We start from the raw sequence: 22,383 nt of genomic DNA on the forward strand, positions 1-22,383 counted from the left end.
ATAGTGAACCCCCAGAGATTAGGATTGTCCCTATGTGTGTGCTCCCTTACTCTCTTTTATTTCTTTATCCTACACTATGGAGCCAGGCATGCCAGAGGAAAAAAATGATTGACAGGGAATTCCCATAAGCTGCAAGTGGGCATGTGGAGGTGCGAAGGAGGAAGGAAGCCACCAGGAACCAATGTGTTATTTATGGAAGAATTCTAAGAGGTAGTACAATCTGAAGTACTCCATGTGCTTGTGTACTAGCTCTTTTCTACATGTAGATGGGACACAGGTATGAAGAACCTGAGAATCGTTGCTGATGGAGACAGGCTCTCTGATTTTGTGACCTAGCATAGCTGATTTATTTCAATACTGTGCTTGCATTTCAAAATGAAAGAGGGTTTGTTATGCAATGAGTAAAATACTTTCATGGAAAATGTTTTTATCTGTTATTTGTGTTGAGAAATAATCCTTTGTAAGAAAAAGTAGATATTTTAATAGCTTTTATGCACTAGAAGTCTACCATCACATCCATGAGAGATGCCCTTAGCAAAGACAGCATTTCTGCAGCTGTAATTCTTTTTCCTCATTAGCTCAGGTCTCCAAAGAAGCTTAGCCAAGTACAGTATGAAAACAGAAATTAGCAGGTGACTTCTCTAAAGCAGACAGCTAATGAAGATTTTAATCAGTTAAGTTGAAGTTTATGACTAGTGAGTATAAAATGTCTTGGAAAACAACCACCTTAATTAGTACTCACTTGGTTTTCATGGCTGTAAAAGCTGAAAATTGGCCTTGGCCTTTTTGCAGTTACAAACTGAGCTCCAATTCTTCTTACTTCCTGTTGTATTTATTACCTTACTGTTTTGTTAAGGTCTCTCAAAAAGTGACCAAGACCTGTCTTGTTGAGAGGGTTCTTATAAAGTATGGTGCTTTTGCATAACCTACCTATTTTTTTTTTAATCCATTTTCGTATGTGACACTGTGCTCAGAATAAATATCCTGTTTTCCCTCAGGCTGTAGCAATTCAGGGTAGGGTGCTCCCATGCTTTTGGTACCTTTGATTGGTGAAAAGAATGTTATCAGGTAAGAAAATGAAATTATTGGATAATTTGTTTGCAGTTTCTCTTGTCTTCCCAGTGTGTTGCTGGAAGCTATCTTAGATGAGGGTTAAGGACATAACAGTGGCTGAAAAACTGTCTGCAGACTACAGAAGTTTGTCTTCTAGAGCAGTGTTTTCTCACTGAGAGTCAAGCGAGCGCTTAACCAATAAAGACTGGATCACATTTTGCATGACAAGTAATCGATAGACATACAGAAATTAGGTTTGGGAATGCTTATCTAGGTTAATCCGCCTTGTAAAGGATGAACAAGCAGAAATATAATTATATCCTTCAGAAAGGAATGCGGCATTGAAAAACTTCTTTTTGCATTAGAGATCCTTTTTTATATTCATGCCATTCATTCAATAAAGCTAATAAAGTTCATTAAAATAACAGGCCTTGTGAATACTTAAACATACCTACTTTTGAATTTTCATAGTACATTAGAAATTTTCATTAAAAAAAAATAAACAACAAACAAAAACTCATGAACCATCATATACTTAACTGAAATTATTGTAGTTTAAATTCAGGACAGAAGTGCTTATTTTTGTAATTGTTTTTTTATATATGGAAATAGATACATTTTGAATTTTTGTGGTTTGAAAAGCTTTCTTGCTCTTGAAGAGTTTTTGTTTCAGATAATTGGCTGAGATGAGGTAAGCAGACTGGATAGCTGTTATGATTCAGAGCTGATAGAGAAGCATACCGCTTGAGAAGTAGTAACAGCTATTACAATTCATTTTACAGCATTTATTTTAAATCCAGTTTTTGGTACCAAAGAGAAGCTAGGAAGGGGAGTTAAAATGCTTAGAAATAGCCTGCTTCGGGATCTTGAACATCTGTAGTGTGACGGGGAGTTTGAATTATTCCAGGAGCACTGGAAGATTGTCCACCAAAGTATATTTCTGTTTACTCAGATTGGGCAAAAAGGAAGGCTTCCATTTCTCTTACTGAACTGCCTTTTATTCATATGCGTGTTTTAAATTACTCCTACATAGCCACCCTGTTATGTATGATCCAGTAAAATAGACAGCGCTGAAACAGAGCTCATGTCGTCTGCTAAGAAAGACTCCTACGAGATTATTCACTGGATAACTTTTTGGAATATGTTAAAAGAAATTAGGCTAGTTTTGACTGTTCTATAAATCAAAAGTTTGCATTTTCATGAGAAGTCTCCTGTCATCTTTTTTGGCATGTTGTAGCTGATAAAAGCAAAACCCGCCAGTTTTGACTACATTATTCCCACCCAAAATGATCAAATTTTAAATATTTGGGAGGTATTTTTGAAAAAAATGATCTTAAAATAAGCAATGTGAACTTTGTGTTGTGTGAAGTAAAACGAGTAAACAGTTAAATCAGAGTAATCAGTTAAATGAAATTGTCTTTATAAATTTGTCGACTTGGCAGACTTCTGTCTCAGCAGACATACTTTGAGTCTGCAGACTGGAGTGAAGAAAGTGGAAGTGTGGGAAAGTGAGAGAATGGATCCAAAAAAGAATGGTGAGGATAAAGAAAAGTTAGGACTTGTTGGAGGATGGGTTGAGTTGTCTCTGAGACATGGGCGAGATTATCAAGTGCTGGTAAGTGTGAAAGCACTGAAAATAAGAAAACTGGGACTAAGTACAGGGTGTTGCTCACTGCAGGTTATGTGGAAAAGGAAATGATTAAGCATCAGAAAGGAAGGAAGCTTATTAGGAGGTCTGGGTGGTAGTGGGGCTCTGAAAGTAAGGAGATGGGAAGCTGGTCAACGCAAAGAGCTAGAGAAAGGGAAGCAACTTTTTTTCTCTTCAAAATTATTTGTAATTTAGGCAGGAATTGGGAGTAGCAGGGAACTAAAAAGGTCAAGAGCTGTCAGAAATGCTTTCCAAGAAAAAAAAGCAGTGACTTCTTACCTGGAATACTGAAATGCAGAGGCTAGTCTTATTTTCTGTGAATGTTCCCTCTAAAAGACATTATTTATGGGGAAAAAAGGCAGCCTGTTAAAAACGCTTTGAGGGCAACAATCTGTCAGACACTTGACCTGAAAGAGGACTGCAATGCAAATTTCCTGCTGTAAATATGTCAGTATGCACGGTGGTCTCTTTCCTTACTTTCCCTATTCGTGTTATCAGAGTGTTTTTCTCCAGACTAGACTAAGAAGTTATCGTTTTCTTCAGTACGCTTTAAGAACAGAGGTGACATGGAAAGCATTTTGATCTTGCTATCAAAGCTATGTATTTTCTTTTGAAACACTTTCCCTTTTAAAGGCTTATATGAGGTCAAGAAAAAAGGAAAAAGATTTTTTTTTTGCATTTTGATTCATAGAAATGCTTCTGTACACTTTTCATTCATGTTAACTCCGATCAAAGTTAAACCACATAGATGTTAGTGCTGTGAGTATTTTCTTTGTTTGTTGATGGAAGCCTTCATGCAAGGTAAACTCTTTCTGGTGTGACAATTTTGCTCTTTTTTTGTGATACACAACAGCATTCCTGTTTCTGTATGGTTTTGTCCTTTCACCTGTTAATCATGAGATACAAGGCTGCAACTCTTCACAGCTATTCAGTAGATTCCACCTTTCTGTCCCTTAGGTTACAGGCATGAAACATTAAATATTTTTCTTAAATCTGTGGTTAAGGATTATGTGATGAGTCAATTCCTTAAATACATTTGTGTTCTTTAGGGCAATATCTATAAATGCTAATGCAATGCATTAAAATTTATCTGAATAGTTCCAGAGTAAGACTGAGGTTAAATTAAGTGGACTTAGACAGAGGAGGGGGAAAAACAGGACTGCAAACTAATTAAGGTCAGAACTGCATACAGGACAGCATATAACTGCTAATAGGAAAGTGAACTTTAGAAGAGAATTAGGTATCAGTATTTCAGAGGGAAGTATGAAATGATCTTGTCGTCTTTTTTCTTTTGATGGTATTTTTACTATTTAAACCCTATGCTTCAGAGCTTCTGCTAGTCAGGAAGTTGTGGCCAAAAATAATCAAATAGTTGCTGGATGAATTAATCCTAATCTATTTAACTACAGTTGTTGTGCTACACTGTAGGGAGTGATGTGGCTGTATGGGAATTACTAGCCAGGGGTGTTAAGCAGAAAAAAACTCTGTGAGTTGGTTTTTTTTGTTTGTTTTGTTGTACCAATATTAGCTAAAAATGCACTGTCAAACGGCCTTCTGTTAAAGATCAGTGTAAGATGGATCTTGTAGTGACAGATTTTCATAGGTGCCTGACTAGTAACTAGTATACCCCGTGCATGCCTATGCTGTTAAACTGATCACCAGAGATACGGAATCAGGATTTTTCTCTCTTTTCTCCATGTCAGACTAAAGTTATTTTTGGGGAAAATTCTGTTTTCCTCCTAAGCTTGACTTCTTTGTAATCCCCATTCCTTTGGCAGGTAATTTAAAAATAGTGTGGGAAGGGAAAAAGTAATAAAGGAAAGACTGAAAAAAATCACAACTGGTCTTCAGATACTGTTGACTCAGCATATTAAGGATGTGTTTTTTACTTAACATAAAGTGTACTGAATGTAAATCAGTTATAAAGCTACAGTGTATTATGTTAGCTTGTGGTTATCCTGATTCACTTCTTAAGTTTATGACTGGAATAAGAAATTAAAAGGAGAATATTTTCAATCATTGTATTGTAGCATGAAAAATTTGTATGTCTTCTAATCAAATGAGTTGTCACTAAGTAAGAAATCTCTGTTTCAAATACCAGCTGTAAAACTATTCAACTATTGGCTTTCTTAGAGTAGAACTAAAGCAGAAGGAAAATTAATTCCACAAGAAACTATAGTTTAGAAACAAGATAACAGAAAGGGCGAATTTGCATTAAATAGATATTTGTATATTCCAGTGAATGAATATACTATTTATATCTAAAAATTTGAGTAGCTTGACTTCAAAGCCAAACCCTCTTAATATATATATATATATATATATTTATTTTTTTAAACAAAAACACTCCTTCATGCATGCAATTTACACTGTATTTAAAATACAATGATAAATGTTTTCAGAACACTTTTTATTTTTTGGTATGCTAAGCATCTTGCAGAAGTATCGTGAAAATATTTGATTTTGAAGCTTAAGTTTTCCAAATTTACTTGTGTTAGTTGGATAGCATGAATTTGTTTAGTAGTTTGGTGTGAAAAATGAGGAAAAAGTGTTTGCTTCATATTGTGTTCCATACAAAAATTATTTTTGATGACTTAAGAATACAAAATGGCTAGAAATTGCTCTTCAATGTTTCATTTTTATGTAAGTTTAATTTCGTAATTATTTCTCAGTGTATCTAAAATAAGAACATAGTGGAAAACAAATATGTCCTTACTATTTTTCTGTACCCAAATGCAAAGCTGGGAGTAAAATAACCCATTGAAAAGTGAGTAGTAGCCCACAAAACTTGTGTAAATGAAACCTTGAGAATAGACAGATTTAGGATGGGGGTTTCTGGTGTCGGATTCTTCATTGGTTTTATATTCCACTAAGATGAAGCAATGAATCTCAGCATGTTGGTGTCTTTGTGAGGTTTTTATTTCAAAAAGATACAGATAGATGAATACAAATCCTGAACTTGAGTTGAAAGGAATAGTCGGCCATTCAGCCATGGTTCATGAATCACAGCAATTCTTGTTTTAATAACTTGAGTTGGGAAGCTGGATGCCAAACTACTCTGAGCTTGCTGCTTTAAGAGGACTCAGCTGTCTACTGGAAGGGCCTACAGGTGGAAGAGAATAGAGCCAAGCAGGGATGCTTTGCTTTCTAACACAAGAAAGGAAAACCATTAATGCATGGTTTTGGTCTTGGAGTGCATTCACCCTTCTATGCAGTCTGCATGACAAAGGCAATTGTAGCATTATAAAATGGTATGAAGTGATACACAGATTTCTTCAAGCATATTTATAGCCACTCTGTAGGAGGCCTGTAAGGTCTATTAACTAGAGGAGTTCAAAGATACTCATTGTTGTTCAGTATTTATTTAAAGAATTCCATGCAGTAGGGTGTCTGATAACCAGGTTTAAGGATCTTCTGTTGTCTCTGTAATGCACGTTTTTGTCTGTTTAATGGGGCTCTCTTTTGTGAGCTAACACATGAAGCTGCCAATGCTAAGTTGTTCACGAGCCTGGCTGATGCGAGGAGAAAATACCCAATAGCCCTATGTGTTTAAAAACTTTTTCATGATTGCATCATTTAATCATTAGCATGTGTTTTAAAAGATGGTGAACTAACTTACTGATCATTATTCTGTCTCTCTGTTATGATGGCAAGCCGTGTTTGTTTACCAAAAATTGAATAAACAATATACAGATTCAATCCTGCTTTGTTCATATTTAGAATAGTTTGGCAAGCAGAAAAGGAAAATTCTGCTTTTATTAATTCTCCATATTCAAAGGCTCAAAAATGTAGCTTCAGGCAACATTTTCCTGTTGATGTACTGCAAGTTACTTTCATATTCAAGGTGAGCAGAAAGGATTAGCACATCCTTATCTGAATTAGGATTTCATTTCAAACCTGTTTTCTGTTTTAATATGCTGTTGCTATATGCAGGATTTGCACACGAACGCTACAAAATTTACATTATAATAGATTTTTGAAGGACTAGTTCTTTTAAGTACAAACAATACATAATGTAGGGCAGACCAAAATTATAATTTATTTTACTCTTGTGAGTGGCTTCACAATAACAACAGTTTTGAATGGAACTCAATATGTTTGTAACAACATTTCTAAGTATGAACTGAAAGGTTATATGTGTATGATTAAAAGAAAAAGTCTGTTACTGCCCGTGAGTCCTTCAATTGTAGCTTTTTTTTTTCTTACACAGTTGAAAATTATTTTTACTAATAGTATTTCTAGACCAAGACCAGTCAGTCTACTTTTGCTCTTTGGTGTGTTTACTGAGATAGGAGGTAGTATGAGGTCTAAGCAGAAGGTACCTATTAGGGCACGTTGTATGACAGAACTTCACAGTAGATGAGGTCAAAAAAAAAAAAAAAAAAGAACAGAGCTTACAATTACTTGTGTGTATACAAGAGGTGATGTAAAAGAAATTCCTGGTACGTACTTAGCCACAGGTTTCAACAGAAGAAAGATCACTGGATCCTCTGGTTAGACTTGTTAAATTGGACATGCAATAAAATCCTACCAGATGCTTCTCTACCTCTCTGCAATAGAAAATAGGTTATAGTGGAATAACGATAGCAAAAATATGAAGAAAGAAAACGCCTACCCTTTGGTTATCCCTTTTTTTTTTTTCTTCTTTCCCTTAAAAAAAAAAAAAGCCTAATTTCTAAATTAATCATCAAAGCATTAAGGTTGGGAAAGACCACTAAGATCATGAACTTTCACTGTTCATTTTAAATATGTTTACTTCCAGCTACTAGGCCTCACTTTGTCTTCTGTAGCTGCAGCTAAGTGCATCTTTTAGTATCTGGTTTTGTTGGTTTTTTTTTTTTTTTTCCTTAAAGCTGCTTGTATGTTGTAAACAGAGGTATCTTCTTTATTTTATTTATTTATTCATTAATTGCTTTTCAGTTGAACAGAGTGAGGTTTTTGCATATACAATCATGGAACTCTCTGGTTTGGAAGGGACCTTTAAAGGTCTTTCATTCCAACTCCTTTTCAATGAACAGGGATGTCTACAGCTAGATAAGGTTGCTTAGGTTGTCCAGTCTGGTCTTGAATGTCTCTACGATCAGAGCATCCACCACTTCTCTAGGCAGCCTGTTCCAGTTCCTCGCTGCCCTTATTGTATGAAAAAAAGACAAAAAGAAACAAACAAACAACAAAAACAACAAAAAAATTCCACACTTCTTTTCTTTTATCCAGTCTCAATCAAGTCTCAATTTTCTCTCTTTTAGTTTGATACCATTTCCCCTTGTCCTGTCACAATAGATCCTGGTAGAGTCATTCTACTTTCTTATGCCTCCCTTTGGATGCTGAAAGGCTGCCATCAGATCTTTTTGGAGCCTTCTGTTCTCCAGGCTGAACATGCTGGTGTTGCAGTCATGAGGCAGATTCATAGAGGGCAGTCTGCACTGCAAAACGTATGTAGGCACCTTTTGTTGTCTTTTCCCTGATGGTTCTTGATGTTTCTGAACATCTGTGGCAAATCACTCATTTGAATCAGTGGAGGGTACACGGTGAAGGCTCGTATCATTCCAACTCTTTATACTTTTGTTCTTTAGTGCGTGTTGTTTTTTGGTAGTGAATCCCATTTGTGCTGTTGAGTTTCTTGATGGGTTTCCTTTCAATGTTCTTGATCTGCCTGTCGCAGAATTGCAGAACAGCCAGGGTTGGAAGGTACCTTAAGGATCATGAATCTCAAACGCCCCTGCCACATGCAGGGCCACCAACCTCCCCATTTAATACCAGACCATTAAATAACATTTAATCCAACCTGGCCTTGAACACCTTCAGGGATGGGGCATCCACAACCTCTCTGGGCAGCCTGTTCCAGCACCTCACCACTCTCATAGAAAAGAACTTAACCTTAGAACTTACTGAAGAACCTTTATGTTGCACTGTCTGCCAAAGTGAGTTGTAGTCCAAAAGAACGAAAGATTGAGTAGCACTTAGAAATGGTATGAGTTCATTCAGGCCATATTTTTGCCACGAAGAAATCTACATGCTGAAGAATGCTGGTGAATGCTATGGGCACAGCACAGAGGGTGAGTATGGGCCAGTGTGTGCTGAAGTGATGTCCCTGCACTAGCACAGCTCTTCCTTAGTAAGCATTTTGGAACACAGCCCCCAGGTCTCTGGTCTAGGCCCCAGTGGACAGGCAGACCCCTGTGGGGTAACACTATTGGAGAAGCAATCCATGAAATCTTTTTAGGTCCTGCCACCCTTTTAGTTACTAGGTGACCAGGAAGGCTTTGGGATGTTCTGCCCAGGCCAGGAGGGTAGAATTAGGTTATCTATAAAGTATTTTCCAACCTGAATTATTGTAAGATTCTATGAAAAGGTTTGATTTCAACGAAATAATATTCTGTGAAGCTTTTCAGAAAATAATTGGTATAGAAAGGCAAGCATACTCAGGTCAGATTTGATTCACTTCTTTGTGTATAGCTGATTGCTACAGTAGCATTGAATATCTTAGTTCTGCAGGGTAAAATACACCCTGTTTCCCAGGAAGACGAATTCTTGCATGCAAAGTATATATATACCCAAATGTTACTCATGCTAATGATATGAACATTTAGTTCTTCATAAAGCATTTCTCTAAGAGAAGAGAGTAGTTCTTTCTAAATTTGTGCATATCTGGCAGTTTTCCAATGTGCTGTTTTCTGTAAAGCTGGTACAACTATTTATGCATTAAAGAACACAGAGTGCAGACAGCAATACGTATTTCATGTTATCAATTAAATTCACTGAAGTCCTGTTGTAGCTCACTAAGATGACATTAAATTATTTCAGTGTGCTGTCGCAAATAATGTGTATTCAGATTTACTTTGTTCCAGCTGTTTTGCTATTCTTAATGTTTTCTGTTTTTCCAAGGGCTACACATATATATACACATATATATGATTCTGCTGATCATAACAGCTAATCTGTCAGCCATTAATTTTATATTCTATTTTATTTAATTCATTTATCACCCACTTGCACAGAGTTCCGCAGATGTTGTGAAAAGGTAGTTATTCTGATCAAAGATGTGCTGCACCACAGTGCAGACAGATGTGAGCAATATAGGGAATGTGTTTTATTAGTCTAATTGAAAAAGAAGAAAAAAATCAACAGGCTTTTGTCACATAAATCCTTCTTCGAGGCCAGTTCTTTAAGTAATACGTAATTATCCTCAAAGATGTTTCTGTGTCCAGGGAACTTGTCTGTTTTTTTTTTTTTTTTTTCTAGCATTAATATGAGGTTGATAAGAGATACCATTTCTCTTAATAAACCTTTCCTCTCTTATACTTACAGTCAATCCTGGTATCAGCAGTTCTGCTAAAATTTTTCAGTAGCTCTAGGTTTTACTTTTCCTTACTTCAATGTCCCTGCAGCAGACTTGAGCAGAAGCTATGATATCTGTTGTCTTACTTTTGTTTTGACACGTGGAAAAGTATTAAATTCTTAAAAAACAGTTTTATACACCAGTTTTTAGAAGGGAAGTACTATTGCACATCTCTCACTCAAATGATTCAGTATAAATTAAAATTTCTTCATTTTTTTGTTGATTTTAGAAGATGATGGTGCCTTTTTCAATGTGACTGTTGCATCATTTACCTTTTTAGGGAAAAGCTGCCAAGCTTTATTAGGGGACTTAGCTCCTCAGGGGGATTTTTGTGTTGTTTCCTCATGCTTGTCTAGTTCTTTTCTGTGCAGTTGCTAACTCAAACTGTCAACCTATAAAGTGCTCTTGTAACATCTGCACATGAAGTACTGCAAGAGGTGACATAAGCTAATAGAAGGTGTTCATGGTAACAGAAAATCTCATTTGTACGTAGTGGACGTGTGAGCTCAGGGAGCTGTGCTTTGATTGTGTTATAATTAACAGTGGTTTGTGTATATTACTGGGATAGCTGCAGAGACTGCTGACACATTGTAGGCCCTGTCTGACACATTCCTTCAGTTAAGAGATGTGGACAGCAGGGAAGAATTGAGTGGATACAGGGCTCTTTCTGGGCTGATTGCAAGCTTCTCTGCTAATCACAGGCATGTCACTCATGGTTAAGAAGCAAAACCCAGTCTTCAGCCTTGGTGTCTGTAGGCCTGTATTTTAAAAGCATGTCTTTTATCTTCTAACAGTAGAAAAAAATAGCTATCCGTAGGAATAAAGGCTAAGAAGAAACTGTGAAGACAGAAAGTTTATAACATATTGCCATATAAGAGGATGGATAAACTTTTTATGGCTTCTAGAAGTTAAGCTTTCTGCACCAGATGTTGAGAACCTGTGAGCTATTCTGTTTTATTATGCTGTTTCTGATTACTTTAGAGAACAAAGATACTATCTGCTGAAATTCTTATTATGTTTGGCTGCCATTCTTTGCCTTTCCTTACAAAAGGCAATTTGTGTATGGAGTGCTTAGAGCCATTCCTATTTGACAGCTCTGGTTATCTGGTATTTGCTGTAGTTTGCTCTAATGGTAAACTGTTTTGACTATCTTTCTGTGAACCCAGAGATGCCCTTCTCCACCACTTCTAAGACAAGAAAAGTCCATGCCAATGCACAAGGCCCATTTAAGAGAGAGCTTATTTTCTGTCTCTTCGGCGTCTATTTGCCTTTTCATGTATCTTATGTCACTAAACCACATGGGTCTTCAGTGTAAAGTATAGTGTTTTCTGGAATGCTTTTCATGGATGGGTTACTCAAAAGACCTGATTAGGTTGGCCTTAACCAAATGTTTCTGTTTAGCAAGGACAGCTTCGTTCTTTCAGGGTCATTTTGTGAACAGTAAGTAGAATTGATGATATTTTTGAATTGCTTCTCCACATTTCTCATTCTTACACTTTTTTTTTTTTTTTTTTTTGTGAGAAAAACTTTCTGCATAGAGCTAAAGGAAGAGAAACTTGGACTAACTTCTGAAAATACCTTGTATTAACTCTAGACTAATAAACTAATTTTAGAATCATAGAATAGAATCACAGAATCAAGTTTGGCTTTCCTTGTACTGCTTATGGATACAAGTCATCTGATCTGACAATACATCTCCTAACTCTGGATTGTCCTCTGTGATCTTGCATAGCCTGGACCTGTTTGGTTACTTAAGAGTACTCAAGAGTATACCACATTATGTATTTTAGTTGATAGCATTTGTCCAATTGATTCTTTGTTGACTTTGATTAGAGTGTTTCTGTACTATCTACTGTGAGCTTCTGTATGCAACATGCAAATCAGATGTCTTTTTTGTGTGATCTGAGCCAATTTATGCTCTTTGAGGTCCAATTTCAAATTCTGTACTCAATAACTCTTATTAAGTGGGAAATGATTTAACAGATACTTTATTTGCACATTTTTTAGAGTTCTTTCTCCTGTACGTGCTGGCTGGTGCTGTCACGTATGATTGATGTCAGACAGCAATTTCTTATGCTACCCTGTTTTGAATCTGTTTTGTTTTTTTTTTTTTCTGGACGGGTTTCTTTTATTAGCCATGAGTTTTTGCATTCTACAATTGCCTTAGCCTTGTTGTTAAATGTTTTTAAAAATATTTTCAGAATCTTGGCTGGAAGGGTATTAGAGGGCATAGCAAAAAGAGTCTTTTGGGAAAACGATAGAATGAGGGAGGGGAAATAAAAGACATCTGCTTTAAAGAGTAGATGCTAACCAGAAATTTAGGTCTCTTGTGGAAATTCTTCAAGATCTGGAAAACAGACTTAATCTTTTTTATTCCAGTAGTAATTAAAATGGATAATATCTTATGAGTTAAAAAGTAAAAAAGTTACTGTTAAAAGTAAGTATTCAAAAAGAGATTATTGGAAGGTAAACTACTTCAAGAAATCAATTTTTATGTTCAGCTCTCAATCAGATACAGATTATTATATATATATTTCCAGTTTCAGGGCTCATTCAGTGCAGTTTCAGTGTACTAGGTGATGCCATAAGATGAACTAATACTGTGTAAATGGCTGTTACTTCATTTTTTTTTCTCTTTGTGTTCTTGAACATTTTGTGAAAGACAGTCTTTGAGAAGATAAATTTACCAGTATGCACAGATGAAATTTATCTCTTGAGAAAATTATTTTTTATTCAAGTGTCAGTTTGTTCTGTATCTTCTGCTTTTTGCAGTTCTTTTAGAAATATAGAGACATTCCCTTTCTTTGATATAAACTCAGTAGCAATTTAGATAATTTGCTCTCTATGGTAGGATTTAAGTCACAGGTCATAAGCTAACCAAACGTTTTTCATAACTCTACGATGCTGTTACACTGTGAATACAACATGACAATTCACATTTCTTGGAGAAGCATTGCTAAAAATTTAAGTGTTGATTTCAAATAATTCCATTCTTATGCATGTCCAAGTAGCTGTCTTTCCCTCCCCCCTCCATCCCCCCCAAGCAGAAGAGAAGTTTCTTACTTTCTGAAGATTAGGTTTTTTTCGACAGAGACTTTACCCCTGAGACTTTTCTATGCACTAATATTTTAAGATCAGCCAAATTGATCATTATAAAATTGTATGTCATCAGGGTGTTGCTCAGTGTAAACTGGCATGGTAGAAAGAATATTACGGTTAAGTTTCTGCTCAGAGGAGCTTTTAAAAACCTACCAAATCACAGCATTTTTTTTTTTTCTAGAAACCTTCAACTTCGGTCTTTGATACCTGAAGTTGGCAATATGTGTTAATAACCCCAAATGCATTTCAATTTAGCAATTAAAAAAGTTTGTGTTTTTATGTTTATACCATCCACACCTGTCTCAGTTGATCTGCAGTAACTGGTGTGAATTGATCTCAAGTGTATTACCTATGAAACATAAATATTTCATTGCATACTTGCAAGAAGAAAAGGTGTTAATTCTACAAGGGTTGCTTTGAAATTTTAGACATCTTTTTTTTAGTACATACTTGATTATGTAGGAGAGGTTTAGTTGAGAATATTATCTGAAATTATAAGCGTTTTATAACCTTGGGGGAAAAAAAAAAATCCTTCCCTTTTTATCTTCTAGATTGTCACAGTGTATATGGCATATGATGTTTTGCCTTAGGACTGTATTTTTTATTATAACAGAAGTAAAATGCAGGGAAACCTCCCACTAAACTTGATAGAACTTATGCTTGAGGGTGTAAAAGTTGGATATAGCCAGGAATCATACCACTACTCTTCATAACCTTCAGGTATAAGTAGATTGCTCTGAAAGTAATGCCATCTATTTACTTGCTTGGAAATGCCAACAGAGCACAATAACACTATTTGATAGAGTACATTCTCAGCTACAAAACACACTTTTCAACACATCACCATCATCTCCAGCAATGAACAAGAGCCTGCATGCTTCACTTCTGTTAAAAGAAGTTGCCTTGCTATACTGGCCTGCATTGTTTGGTCTCCAGAACTGTTGAGTAAGCATCAAAGCATGAATAAAAATCGAAGGAGTTACATTTATTCCACGTGGATAAATTCAATGACAAACTTGTACTTCTTACATACTTTCATGTCTGATGCTGTTTTGTCAGACTGCCCCTCTGCTGCCATCTGTCACAGCAACAAAATGTAACAGAATATTGATGGGAAGGTTCAGCCTCAACTGCCTTACCATGATTTGTCCCTCTGATATTCTGGGCCACTGTAATGAAACAGGAGGCATTACTTTTGGAGCAGCCTTCATAAGTTATATTACTGATGACTGTAAAACTCCTGTGTTCTAGATTGGTTACTTACTGTTGCACTCAATCTTCTTTTTCTTTATTACAGAGTAGGAGTAGAATAGTTTAATCAAAATACTTTTTAAAATGAGGTTATATTCTTACACAAGTGGAAGTGATGATGTACTGTCATGTTATATGATCCTGGAACTGAATAGAGTGACAACACTAGGCTTTTGTGAGCACTGAGCAAGGAGAACCGTTTTTGTGTGAGAGAAGGAAACGTGTTCAGAACCAGGTACTACAAGCCCCTTTTCTTTTAGCATGGTCTCTTATTAAAAAGGGGTCAGGAGAAGAAAAAATTGGCATTGCTTTTGAGAAGGCTTGTGGTGTTACTAGAGTTTTCTCTTCTCATTTTAGTAAAAAGACTGTAAAGGATTTGTTATGGTAAGTAATCCCGCTGCTGGAGGAAATATTTGATATGAGTAATGCTTGTTGCCTCATTGGCCCCTCACAGAGGGTTGAATAGGTAAGCAACAGGACTGAGAAGGAGATTACTGGGATTACATGCAGAAATTAAAAAGGTCTTTTAATTGTAGAACCAAGTTTATCAGAGTTCAGCCAATTAGCTGAAAATAGAGATGGGGCTAATAGGAAAAAATATGGAATGAGCAGATAAAGAGCAACTTAATATTTAGAGAACAGATATTACTCTTACATTACTTGCTTCCCTTTACCGATTGATATATTATAGTAATTTGGTTTGCTGCTGCCCTTGGGATTTATTTCTAAATACATGAGTATTATATATCACTACATTATGTACTTCAGTGTTCCTGCTTACTGATTCCAGGATGAAATCTGTTTTAGTCTTGCTACACTACATTTCACCCATTACAATCTCAAGGAAGACAAATGATTGTAGGTCTTTGAAAGTCAATGACTCATAAATAGGAGTTTTAGGAATTAGAAATTCCTCCCTTCTGTACTTCTAGTGACAGTGTAATCTGTGTAAGAAGGGAAGAGTAATCAGATGAATATTTTAAAGTTTTTTTTAAACAGTAGAAATGTACAATGGTCACTTGGCTCAGTTGGTTACATGCCAAATGCTCCTCAAATCTCTACATATGGTTACAGTTAACTGAGAACATAATTCAGTTGCTTGGTTCCTTAACATGAATACAGACAGTATCAAGTGGAAGCTTAGCTGGTTTAAAAAAAAAAAAAAAAAATAGTTACAAAGTGGTTATTAAACGATACCATTCCTGTTTGGAAAACTCTATAGTCACTCTTTCATTAAATAAAACTAGAAGAAGCTGTGTATATCATACATGTATGATGAAGGGAAAATGAACAAAGATATATGCTTGTAATTATGAGGTAGTTACTTCATGTTTTATTTTTCCTTTTATTATTGACACATTACTGCAGATTTCTGATGCTTCTGAGTCTGGAAATAAACTTCAAAACATTGATTGAACAAGTAAAGCTATTACTATATTATTCAAAATTCATTTTCCATCAATTTAAAAATGTCACAGCTAATTATCAGTTTGTCTTATGAAGCTATTGACATTTCAGCCCAGGCAAATTTATCAAGAGGGAGGTCAGTTTTTTTCCTGTAAGCCTTATAAGCATTAAACAGAAATCTCTTTTATTTCAAGAAAGCTTTTCTTTAAAAAATTAATATTTTTCTGGGTAGTGGAGATATTAATGTGATTTGTTTAAGGAAAAAAGCAAATAGTAAGAAAAACATCTGTGCACGTCCTTCCTGTTGCATTTAACAAACAGCCAACCCTACGCTCCCAGTTACATGTTCATATTGTAGTTCTAACCTCCATTACTGTGACCGACTTCATTGCCTTTATATATCTAGAGGGGAAGAAAAAAAAGTAGGTCTGTGGTGCAATGCCTGGCCAAGCACATCCAATCTCAGGTTGAAAATGAAAACTCTAACTCCAGTTAGCCTGTAGGCATGGTTGCACTGTTATGATGAACCTACGGTATTTATCTGAAACAAAAAATAACAAGGATACTGACTTCATTCGCCAGAGCAGATCTACAAGAGAAATTTAGCAAAGTCCTAGGAAGATTAACTAATAAGCTTTTTATTTTTTTCAGTTAGAATATTTTGTAGTGTTGTCAGAGGCACAGGTTGAGTGTGCCAAATTTTTTCAATAATTATTTTCTATTCACTTTCACATTTCTTGTTCCCTCTATAAATATAATATTAAAATTTATGGTTAAACCAACAGATGCTACATATGATGGTAACCTTGAAGTGTATAGCAGTTGGGATGTAAAAAAAATAATAATAAAAAAAAAAAAATCCCTCACTGTGATTGTGAACATTCTATTATAGTAAGAAACATGAGGCCTCACCTGGCCAGTGCCTTCACTGAAACTATTTCAGGGAGGCACTGAATAATCTGCTAACTCTGTATGTCCACTGAGAAGTGCAGGATCAGCTATAACTAGTGGTTTTATATGGTTTTGCTTGCTGTTGTGTGTTCGTATATTGTGCTTTATCAATATGGTTGCCCATACTAATATACTTTGTGTATGACTGTGCAAAAGTTGCAAGAAGTGGTGATTTAAAGCATTAAGTAAAACGTTAATACAACCCTTGATCAAGTTAACAAAACTGTCACCAAGGGAGTGAACTACTCTGGCTGATCTGTAATCTTAGAAATCAGCACAGACTGCACAACTGCACATGAGAAACTCACATTTTACTTTGCAGTGCTGAGAGTATATTATCGTGACAGGTAGCTAGTTTTTCACTCACCAATATAAAAATAAAACACAATTTTTAGATGAAGAGATATCAACTCGGAGGTGTCTATAGCCTGTTGCAGGTAAATAAAGTGCTACAAAAATATTGTTGCTTCAGGCACAGATCATGAAACAATGTTTTTTAGGACATGTTCTTTTCAGTTATATTAAACTTGGGCTAGCAGACAAAAAGACATTGCTGGTAGGCAGTGTGAGCCCTCAGAGGTTGTGTATCCTGTACTTATATTAAAGAGAATGAAAGGCCTTATAGCAGTAGTGGAAGAGAGAAGTGGCAGTAAGCTCCTCTGCTGGTACATCTTCCCTCAACTTATCTATAATATTCTTTCAAATTGAAATATCTAGGCTTACTTTTTAGCTGCCAATTCACTTCCATTAGTGTCAATGTTCTTCCATATCCCTTTTTTATTGTTAGTTCAGTATGGTCTTACACTAGAATATAGACGAAGTTTGGAACAACTGTTTCTGAATGTGAGATGTTTAGACAAGTTGAGTTGTACAAGGAAATAAATTTAAACTAGAAATGGTTAAGACTTTGCTTTCTCTAGTCTGACTGGTGTAAAATCATGACACAGATTCGTAGATGGCAGTCCAAGACCACACAGCAAAAAATTAATGTAGGTGTCTTTTATTGTGTTTTCCCTGATGGATCTTGATGTTTCTGAACATCTGCCAGCATTTTAGATGGCATATCACTCATTTGAATCAGCTGAGGGTATGAGGCGAAGGCTGTCTTTATCATCCCGACTCTCTGTATTTTTGTTCTTTTGTGTGTTTTTTTTGTTTGTTTGTTTGTTTGTTTTTTTTGTAGTGCATCCCATTTGTGCTGTTGAGTTTCATAATGGGTTTCCTTTTAACGTTCTTGATCTTGCTGCTTGTTTTGGTTATTTTAATGCTTATATTTTTTGTTCTGCCGAGAACATAGGAATAACTTGAAAGCATTGGTATGTTTGTAGAGAGTATAGAGGTGTCAGGGATGTTTTTACTTAGGGAAGTAAGCTTTCAGTTTCCTTAAGCCAGTGTATCACTGGGTTTGTGTTGGGGCTCTGATGCTGGGGAGCATTAAGGATAAAGGCAGTGCTGAAAACTGTCTGTTTACTCTATGTTTTAAGGAGTTAATACCTCAGTTTGTGCTGCTGCATGACCCAAGTTTGGCATAGAACTTCAGAACTGTAAGTCCACAATCTTCTGCAATGAAAATGTTACTTTAAATTGTCTTGATTTCTGTATCCATAGCCTGATGTATAGAGAATAGTGTACGGAGAGGTACTTCAAACATGGTCTTGAAATTTGCGTAACTTCGATTAGCTGTAACTGGTAAACCATTTGTGTTTGGAAGAGATTATGAACTCAGCTTTCAGTTCACACACCCATGTTCAGTTTCACACCCATATCTAAACAAATTGTGAACCACAAGATAAGGTGAAGTGTATGGGAACTGCTGAGTCACAGCCTGAACCTCTGATTGACCACCTGAGGTGAGCAATGAGTTAGCCAGAGGAGCACAGGTGAAGGCAATTCACCTGTGCTGCCGGAATTGGCCAGGCTGCACCTCTCCTACACCTATTTAAGAACTGGCTACCAGTGGGGAAGAATCTCTTCTGGAGATGGCTTCTGCTGGTGTTTTGTGAGTGAGCCCAGGATAGGGGTAAGCCTTCTATTTATTCTCTTTTGTTATCATAGTCTGCTTTGCCTAATTCTCTTGTTAATTTTGTGTTTATAACATCCTAATATTCTTTGATTATACATGAAGAAAAAATCTCTGAGCAGTATCTCAGTGATTTGAGATTAAATAGCATGAGAAGAACAGTTTGAGGAGGAGGTAGGAACTGATTTCAAATGCATTACGCTCTGCTGGAGAAAATGTTATTTTTATCCAAAATATCTAAAATGTGTAGGACAAGGTGTAATTTACTTTTGTTTTATGGGCAGTCCAGGATTTGTATCGGGAAACACTTTTGAAGAGTAAGGAAAGTAAATACCTGAAGTAGCTTTACTAACAGTATGGTGGAATGCCCATCACCAGAAATGTCTATGAAAGCAGTGGATAACCAGTAGCTAGTAATGTTATATACATATTTTCATATTGCCATGGGGTCACAGGCTTGACTGCCTTCAGTGTGCTTTAGTGCTTCTAATTCCACAAACAACTCTGAGTTATATAGCATGCTCTCTGTCGGTAGTTGTGAAACTTCAGCATGACTTGCCAGCAGCTAAGATTGATGTATGTAGAAGGCGCAAAGTCAAAAGAGGCAGGATTTTCAACAGGCATTTCATTTATTCCTTGTATCTCAGGAGCAGGGGAGGAAAATAACCTGTTATTAGAGTAGCCAGTTAGAGAGCCTTAAATACTCATTGAGAGCACTATGAAATCACCATTAACTGGAAATATCTTTCCCATTTGGTAGCATCGTTTTTATTAAGTCATTGGGTCTGCATTGCCTTCCTGAAAAGAAATTTTTTATGTATGTATGTGTGAAATTGAGTTTTTTGTTAGTTACTGTGGGCATACCTGCATATTTTAACTACGTAAATTTGTCAAGGTTCAATTGATAAGAAATACTGACAGCTACTGACAATGTATGTCATCGCCTTACCCATGCTCAGGAAAGCTGCATTAGAAATGTTGTAGAGGCTATTATTTTTTCTACAGTAACTTCTACAAATTTCTTCCAGTTATACACATAAAATATGCAATGTAATGTCCCTTCTTCTAGTTCAAAGTCATTCCCCCTTGTCCTGACAATATTAGACTGTGTGAAGAATCAATCCCCCTCTTCCTTACACACTATATTTAAGTACTGGAAGGCCGCAGTGAGGCCCAAAGCTGTACAAGACCAACTCCATCAATCTTTCTTCATAGTAAAGATGCTCCAGCCCTATGATCATTTTTGTGGCCCTTGTCTGGATCTGCTTCAACAGCTCTACATCCTTCTTGTGGTGGGGGCCCAACATTGGGATGAAGTACTCCAGATGGAGCCACACTCCCCCCCCCCCCCCCCCCCCCCCCCCCCCCGGAGCAAAATCTTCTCATTTAAGGCTTTAAATATTTCAAGTGCTACTGGTAGGTTCAGTCTTCTTGAATTCCACTAATGCCATCTGCCTTTAGCGCATTCCATTGGCTACTGCGGACCATTGAGCCAACAAGAAAGAGCTATATGGATAGCAGAAGAAATCTGAAAGTGGGCCTGCATGTGAAATTTTTTCTTAATGAGGGAGAGAGAGATGGTGACTGGCCATGTGTTAGGAAATACGGATTTATTATTTCTCTTTCCCCAGAACAGTGGCAAAATAGTGTGGGGAACAAAGTTATATTTAACACTCCTTTATCCCCCATTAGCGAGTAAGGTTACTCTCTCTTTTTCTATTCTGTGTCTGGAAGTCCTGCAGCAATATATTTATCAAACAGCTTTTAATTCAGGTAACTGGAAAAAATGCATTGGTATTCACTGAATAAGTTATCTGCAGGTTTGACGGAAAATAACCAGTATTTTAAGATGGAGATGGCTTTGGTATAAGTGTTTCCCCCTGCCATGTACCACTTCATTTTCTATTCCCTTTATCTTTCTACCCTTGATTAAATACTGTGTTCTGGTGCTAATTTGGATGAGCAGAAGCATTACTAATAGGAAAAAATTGCTGCCTCCAGCAAATACTTTTTCTTATTAGTCAGTGTGCCACCTTATGAGAATGAGATTAATTTCAGATCAGAACTTCACCTCAATGATGAACTAATGTAGTACTTACTGTATATGGGTCACTAGTTCCTTCAGCCTCAAAACATTCACTGAGATAGTCCTTGTCTTTTCTTTCAGCGTACCTATGATGACCACTGATGATGAAAGCATAGTTTTTTTTATACGTGGGTTATGTTTTTCACTGGAGAGCATATCTTGGTCTAAAACATAACAAAATAATACAATATTTGCAGCTCGTTTTGACAGAACTGTGTTTAGGGGGAAACAGTCTGATCCACAGACTGTACCATAGAAACGGAGAACTTAGACTTGTTTCTTTTTACTGATCTAGCACAGAAAAAAAGAAAAAAGTTCGCAGAAGTCTGAGAAGAACAGGGTTTTTCTTGCCTGCCTTTTATCGTATTAGAAATCCTGAGTTGGATCTGAGATGAAAAATTAATGAAGAGTAAAACATTTCTTGTTAAGGTATGCATTTGTTGAGAGTGTTTCTAGTGGTACTTGCATTGGATGGTAATCAAGTTTGAGTCAAAACTGGAACTTTTTCAGATGATTCCATATGGTCGAATGGTATTTGGTGTGGGATTTGTAAGCATCCATGTTATTATTATTATTTTTTTTTAAGACCTTGTACACTTAATCTGCCTTTTTGTTTTATATGATTCCTAGTGATATGGAGTTGTTTGTGTTCACGTTGGATTTGCCTGGTATGTCTGTGATGTCACTTGTGCAAGTCACTAACTTACGTAATTGCCGCTATTTATAATGGAAAAAAATACACAGCAGGGATGAGAAGTAAAGTATTTGCTTGTGACTACATTCAACTTAAAAGAATTTGAGGAAGCAAGGACTGATTCTCAGCTGAACTGAAATGGTGTTAGGAAGACTGCATTTTGTTGATTTGAAAGAAAGTATATTTTACTGAATTTATGTGGTAATTTCAGCTTTTGGGAATTTAAAGATGATGTTCATTGTTGTTTTTTCCCCACCAAAAATATCCTTTTTGCTGTGCTTTTCTCTCAATGCTAGAGAATTCACTGAAAGAGAAAGTGAAGGGCCAATGTAAAACAACTAGGGGGAAGAGCAGTGATGTTGAGATAATTAATTACAGATGTGTTTCAGAACAAGTGCTTGGAAATAATCACACTCGTGCTGCACTGACAATTTCACACTTCAACTGCTTGCTTACATCTACTCATCTATTCTAGAAGTTTTTTTCTTCTGAGACTGCACTGTTGGTTTAGTTTTTTAGTTAATAAGTGAATACATTCAAAAGTGCTGTTTTCTTATATTACGTCTCCTGTTAGTTAACACACAGTTCCATTGCAAAAGCTCTTTGTGAAGTTTGATTCACTTAGTATTTTAAGATGCATTTAGAGGTAAATATCTATGGTTTGAAAGCTAAACTTTGTGTAGTGGAATTTGTTTAACTCTGTGGATTAAAGAATTGTTGAAAATTGTGTTTTTGAGACAGTGTTTAATTAGCAAGTCTGTGGAATGGCAAGATAATCTGAGGGATCCTGTGTCTGAACTCATGATCACTTTGTGGTTGGTCAAACAACAGACAC

General features: G+C 36.2%; 1 protein-coding gene across 15 annotated transcripts in view; it reads left to right on the forward strand.

The window, feature by feature from the left end:
• CCSER1 (coiled-coil serine rich protein 1) overlaps positions 1–22,383 on the forward strand; it is a 620,464-nt gene that overhangs the window by 79,711 nt on the left and 518,370 nt on the right. The window lies entirely within an intron of this gene.

The sequence above is a fragment of the Lagopus muta genome, chromosome 4 (genome assembly GCF_023343835.1).
Source record: "Lagopus muta isolate bLagMut1 chromosome 4, bLagMut1 primary, whole genome shotgun sequence".
Lineage (NCBI taxonomy): Eukaryota > Metazoa > Chordata > Aves > Galliformes > Phasianidae > Lagopus > Lagopus muta.